Genomic DNA, 6,929 nt, shown 5'->3' with positions numbered 1-6,929 from the left:
TGCCGACCGAGATCATAGCAGAGCCAGAATTGGAGATAGAGCCAGATCTATCGTACCAAGAGTACCCCTCCAAGATTCTGGATTGCAAAGAAAGATCAACTCGGGCTAAATCGATCAAGATGTACAAGGTCCAGTGGAGTAATCACTCAGAAAAGGAAGCTACTTGGGAAACCGAGGAATTCTTGAGATCTAAATTCCCCGATTGCCTACCTAAGGAAGCTGGTACGTAATCACCCCAACCCCTCCTCCTGCCCTTCGAATCTAATTTCCAAAAATATGATCTTAATTCAGAATGAAGTAACTGTGAAGTAAAACTTAAAAGGACTTCCTTCTGAAGTTGCAAAGAGAATGACATTCGAAGAGCAGTTTGACCTTAATAATAGCAACACTCACCCATTTCCTTTAAGTCTCACCCTTCGCTTCACCCTGGGAGGACTCTGGCCCGAATCTCGGGACGAGATTCCTTTAAGGGGGGAAGGCTGTGACACCCCAGTGTCACCCAGGGGTTTCTCTCAAATACCAACCCAAGAAACATTATTTCATGTGAATCAAAGTAAGCATGAGCATCAAATTAACATAAGTAAGAAAGAATTCACCAAGTATATACTTAAAAGTATCATGATCAAAACAATTGAGTCTTTTAAAAAGATAAGAATGTGCAACCCTAATAAAAACCCTAAGTGAGCCCCATGAGCAAAATTAAAGAAAATAAGAAAAAGGGTATGAAAAGTTTAAAATTTTGACTTGAGCCAATTATAAAAATTAAAGTATGTTTATTAAGCAACAAGAAATGTTGAGAAAGCTTAGCCAAAATAACTCAAATAAATCCCCAAATCAGCCCTTAAACTATGAACCCTTGGAGAAATTCAGATTTCTGAATTTCTGAATTTCAGACCTCTTCCCAAAGATCATCTGCGTTCTCTGTTTTTCGAAACTCAAAGCCAGGAGATCCAAAAATCAAAGTTGTGCCAAATTCCCTTGAACACATCCTGGAAAAGTTTGAACTCAAACCAAATTCATTTGACACGGTTTTGGCGCAGTTTGACCTCGGGACCAGGCATTCTGACACTGGCACCTTGGTGACGCTACAACTCCCTGTCCTTAGCCTAAAACCGCGCGACGTCCATACACAAAAGACAAAGCTTGGTCAGGTGAACAAATCCATCACAGCGATCTTGCCCAAATTCGCGAAGATTTGCACCCAATCGGCGCTTGAACATGGGAAGAGGCAACGGGAACACGTGTTCGACCGTGGCTGACACCCCCGGTTCACGCCCGTTCGCGCACCGCGCCTCCCAATGCACGCCCGCGCGCGCTTGCTGGTCCACGATCGCCCATGCACCACGCCGTGCCTATAAAGCCTCCCCGGGCGCGCCCCACTTCGCCCCGCACTCACCCTCACCGGCCAGCCACTTTCCCTTAGCTCTGGCGAGCTCAATTCCGCCCGCCATTGCCGCCAGAGCTTCGGCCACCGTGGCCAGCTTACTCCAGCCACCCTCAAGTCGAGCCCGTGCTTCGGCTAGCTCCTCCAGTAGCCCGTGAAGCTTGCCAAGCCCTCAGAGCCGGCCGGACTTCACCGGAGGCTCGAGATCGACCTCACCGGACTTCGGTCTTCCGCCGCCGCGCGTGGACTAAGCTATCCAGTGAGTCTCCGACCAATTCCTTGCACCCATGTCTTCTCTGGCACCCCATGAACCTCTCTGACCCATCCAATTGCTCTATCTCGCCGTGACCAGGCCAGACTCCTCGCCGCCGACGAGCATCCCTGCCTGCGCGCATGGACCGACCGACTCCGGCCATCTCCGACGGCGACCCGCACACCGTTGTGATCCCCGAGACCTCCCCTACATCCTCGACCACTTCACCGGAGCAACCTCGCCGTCGGTAAGCCCCTCTGCCCTTTCTTCCGCCGCGGTTACTGTTTAAGGTAGAAGAAGGACCTCGGGTTAGGATTTGTAGAACCCGAGGGGTTTTCTGTAACGTCAGTGACTCATGTGAATAGTAGCCTAAGGACTGATTCGTGAGGAAAACTTAAAAACCCGCCAGGGACCCCAGTGCAAAGTGGATTTCCATTAAACCAATTCTGTTATTCTTTTTAAAATGACCAGAGAACTTAGAAAACCCTTAACTTGATGAATTCTTCATAAAAAATTGTCAAACCAATTTTGCTAGCTCCTGAATATTATGAACTATCATTTAAAAATAATAAACTCTATGCTTTCTGTTCTAAATTTTAAAGTTTAAAATTAAAAACAGAAACCCACCAAACCTTGTTTAATTAAGGAAAATTAGTTTTTCTTCTGTGCTGAACTTAAGAAAATTTATAGATGTTTAAACCTCATTTAGACACTGTTTAAAAATAGTAGGAACCCCAGCATTAGAAATTATGATGAAGTTATTCATTTAAAGCTATTTTGCCCAAAACTTAGAGAAAATCAGAAAGGCATTGGAAATTATTGAACAGTGATTAAGATTATTTTTCCTAGTTTACTTATGTAACAGAGAACCTAGGAAAAATACAGAGACCATTAATTTGGACCAGTTTTAAATTAAAATGTTTTATTTAGCCTTATTTGGATTGAAAATCAATTATTAGAGTAGCAAAACTATAACCAAAGTAAATAATAAAAATCCAGTGGACTTACAACCACCAGAGCCCCACTACAAAAATAAAGAGCACCTCAGCCCAACTTTTTAAGTAAGGAAAATAAATACAAAGTGATAATAAGGCATTTTCCCAATAAATCATGAACAGCCCCTATTAATGTGATAATGGGCAACCAAAAATTAGCTAAGTCCATGATGAGATAAACTACCAGAGAAAAATGCAAACCCATGAAAAAGAAGCAAACTCATACCTATTGCTAGTATTTTATGGGAAATGCCACTTAATTCAAATAATGCATACCACCCCTTCCCTTAAGCAAAAAGATGCCAAACTTCAGAATGATTGCTCTTGCACAAAATAATAACCAAGAAAAATATGAACTCTGTTGTTTGATGTTTTTCAAATATAGTAGTAGTAGAAAGCACCCATTTGGCTAGAAACTTGAGAAAACCATAGAAAAATAATTAAAAGGTATTAATGACTAGAAGTTTGTATCAAGTCATGCTATAACACCTAAAAGCCAGCAAAAATGAGTTTTAGAGAATTACCCACTGTTAAATAATAGTTGTAGTTCAAAGCACCCCTTCTGCCCTAAAATTTGGTAATTTTGTCCAGAGAAAACTACTCACTTTCTGATCCCCAAATTTTGATACAGAGAAACATACACCAGTACCCAGCCACTGTAATTTTTGCAGAATTTTTAGAATTTTATAAAAGCAACTTGTAGTTCAAACCTACTCCAAAACATTAAAGAGAATAAAAGAAAAGGGAAGAAGAAATAAACCTCACCCCAATAAGTCTAACTTGAGAGCTTATCATTTATCCCTAAGACTTAAAAGGAATTCAGTGGAACCCCAAAACAAAAATTAAATCCACTACTTACCTTAGCTAAGTTTAAACCAATTTACCAAGTATACCACTAAAGGGTCTTACATAAGTAAATTTAACCTTGTTTAACTCAAGAAAGGTCATGCACCTTTAAAGTTGTGATTTCTAAAAGCACATATCATATCATGCATATATCTTACGCATTGCATTCATTAGATTATAATCTTGCCGACGGAGAGTACGTGCTCATCCCCGAGCAAGGACCTGTCCAAGAGGAGGACCAGGAGCAGGCTTCAGAGGCTGCTATTGAGGATCTCCCCGCAGCCCCAGCAATTGAAGGCAAGCCCCGGTTTTATGCATAACCGTATTATTATATGCTACTTTACTACACTTAATGCTTGTAGGATTGTAATGTGCACTTAAGTGTAGGAGTTGCTTGAAACCTCTAGTTGCATGAACTTAGGATTCCTTTTTGAGATGAATACTAGTATGCTAGGTCGAGTAGCTGCTTGCTAATCAGGATCTCGGTAGAAGTCGAGTGATTTTTCTAGCACTCGCGCGAGGTCAGGAATTGATTGTATTCATCTTGATAACGGGATCTATGTTGGTCTATGGACTTGGATCCAGGGAGGATGCCTTGTCCATGAGATCGGAAAAATGAATTAAGGATTTATGTGTGGATACCTGAGTCAAGCTTTTGAACGTACTAAGCACATGCAGGGAAAAATGGTAACCGGTAAACCTAGTACCTGAGTGAAGCCGGGCGCGGACTTTATCCCTCATGCGACCTGAGACTGGGTCTCCCATGCTAGCTATGGTGGGTACAAGTGCGGTCACTGCACGGCGGCAGCCGGGGTCGGTGGAGCATTGTATGCCAAGGCGGTGAGGCCTGGACGCGAACGAGGAATCGATGGGGACGGTTGTCATGTGTGGGGTCGGAGTACCCTGACATGCCGTGTGTTTAGGTTTACCTTGCAAGGTTAAAACTTGATTCGAATCATCTGCTTCTCGCAGCTAATGAGACTGCTTGATTCCTTGTACTGCATCGAGTAAGAAGTGAAATGTGGATACCTGAGATAATTTGTCGATTGAACTAATTGATTGTTACCATGTATGCTTAGAAGGAGCAAATCTAGCAAAGTTAATGATGATAGAATTTGAAAAGCTAAAAATTGATTTTAGAAAAAGCTAGTGCTTTTGGCAAACCAAACCCCTCAGCCAAACAGTTGCATAGTCTAGAGGTAGAGGAGTAGACTCCTCACACCGGTTAAGTCTAGCTGAGTATTAGTATACTCAGCCTTGCTTGTGGCACAATTTTTGCAGGTACCATTCAGGAAATGGTTGATGGTGTGACTTGGCCTACCACCCTGCCACCGGGTTGGACGGTCGAGTGGGATGTTGCTCCGGCAGGAGAGGAGCACGAGGAGTAGTGGGCTAGGCCTTGCCCGATTCCTCGATACCGACGACATCGATTATCCGCTGCACTTTATTTTGTGAACTTTATTTGCTACGCAAAAACTCCGATTTATGTAATAACTCCGTACTTAATTTGAGGTTTCCTGTTTAATTGTACTTCTTCTGTGACTCACCTTCGAGTGAGATTGTGGAATTTGATCCTGGTTAAGTGGCTCTATCAGACTAGATCTGTGGGACTGACGGGTTATTTCGATTTAAGTGTGTTATGGCCCCTGGGGCCTGACTTAGGCACTTAAGCTGCAATAATTCGGGCGGTTCTGCCACAATCAATGGCCACACAACCCTCATTTTTGTCGAAAATAGCCATGAACGACCATTTTCAATGAAACGGAAGGCTAACACCTACGGATTTTTGACCAAGAAATGGTCTCCACCATAAATCCAAGAATGTGATATATGGAAAGGAAACATATGTGAGGTGAGGTGTACGAGCCTCTAGTCGATGATAAATGGCCACACAACCCCCATTTTTATGAAAATAGCCATGAACGACCATTTTCAATAATACCGAAGGCTAACACCTACGGATTTTTGACCAAGAAATGGTCTCCACCAAAAATCCAAGAATGTGATCTATGGCAAGGAAACATACGAGGGGTGAGGTGTATGAGCCTCTGGTCGATGATCAATGGCCACACAACCCCCATTTTTGTCGAAAATAGCCATGAACGACCATTTTCAATAATACCAAAGGCTAACACCTACGGATTTTTGACCAAGAAATGTTCTCCACCAGAAATCCAAAATGTGATCTATGGCAAGGAAACATATGTGGGGTGAGGTGTATGAGCCTCTGGTCGATGATCAATGGCCACACAACCCCCATTTTTGTCGAAAATAGCCATGAACGACCATTTTCAATGACACTGAAGGCTAACACCTACGGATTTTTGACCAAGAAATAGTCTCCACCATAAATCCAAGAATGTGATCTATGGCAAGGAAACATATGTGGGGTGAGGTGTATGGGCCTCTGGCCGATGATCAATGGCCGCACAACGCCCATTTTTGTCGAAAATAGCGATCAACGACCATTTTCAATAATACCGAAGGCTAACACGTATGGATTTTTGACCAAGAAATGGTCTCCACCAGAAATCCGAGAATGTGATCTATGGAAAGGAAACATATGTGGGGTGAGGTGTACGAGCCTCTGGTCGATGATGAATGGCCACACAACCCCCATTTTTGTCGAAAATAGCCATGAATGACTATTTTCAATAACACTGAAGGCTAACACCTACGGAATTTTGACCAAGAAATGGTCTCCACCATAAATCCAAGAATGTGATCTATGGCAAGGAAACATATGTGTAGTGAGGTGTATGAGCCTCTGGTCGAAGATCAATGGCCACAACACCCAATTTTGTCAAAAATAGCCATGAATGACCATTTTCAATAATACCGAAGGCTAACACATTCAGATTTTTGCCCAAGAAATGGTCTCCACCAGAAATCCAACAATGTGATCTATGGCAAGGAAACATATGTGGGGTCAGGTGTACGAGTCTCTGGTCGATGATCAATGGCCACACAACCCCCATTTTTGTCGAAAATAGCCATGAACGACCATTTTCAATGACACTGAAGGCTAACACTGACAGATTTTTGACCAAGAAATGGTCTCCACCATAAATCCAAGAATGTGATCTATGGTAAGGAAACATATGTGTAGTGAGGTGTATGAGCCTCTGGTCGAATATCAATGGCCACACAACATTATTTTAGTCGAAATAGCCATGAACGACCATTTTCAATAGTACCGAAGGCTAACACATTCGGATTTTTGACCAAGAAATGGTCTCCACCAGAAATCAAAGAATGTGATCTATGGCAAAGAAACATATGTGGGGTGAGGTTTATGAGCCTCTGGTCGATGATCAATGTCCACACAACCCCCATTTTTGTCGAAAATCGCCATGAATAACAATTTTCAATAATACCGAAGGCTAACATGTACGGATTTTTGACCAAGAAATGGTCTCCACCAGAAATCCAAGAATGTGATTTATGGCAA

The sequence above is a fragment of the Zea mays genome, chromosome 8 (assembly GCF_902167145.1).
Source record: "Zea mays cultivar B73 chromosome 8, Zm-B73-REFERENCE-NAM-5.0, whole genome shotgun sequence".
Classification (NCBI taxonomy): Eukaryota; Viridiplantae; Streptophyta; class Magnoliopsida; order Poales; family Poaceae; genus Zea; species Zea mays.
The sequence above is the reverse complement of the archived record's forward strand: the minus strand, read 5'-3'. Positions refer to the sequence as shown.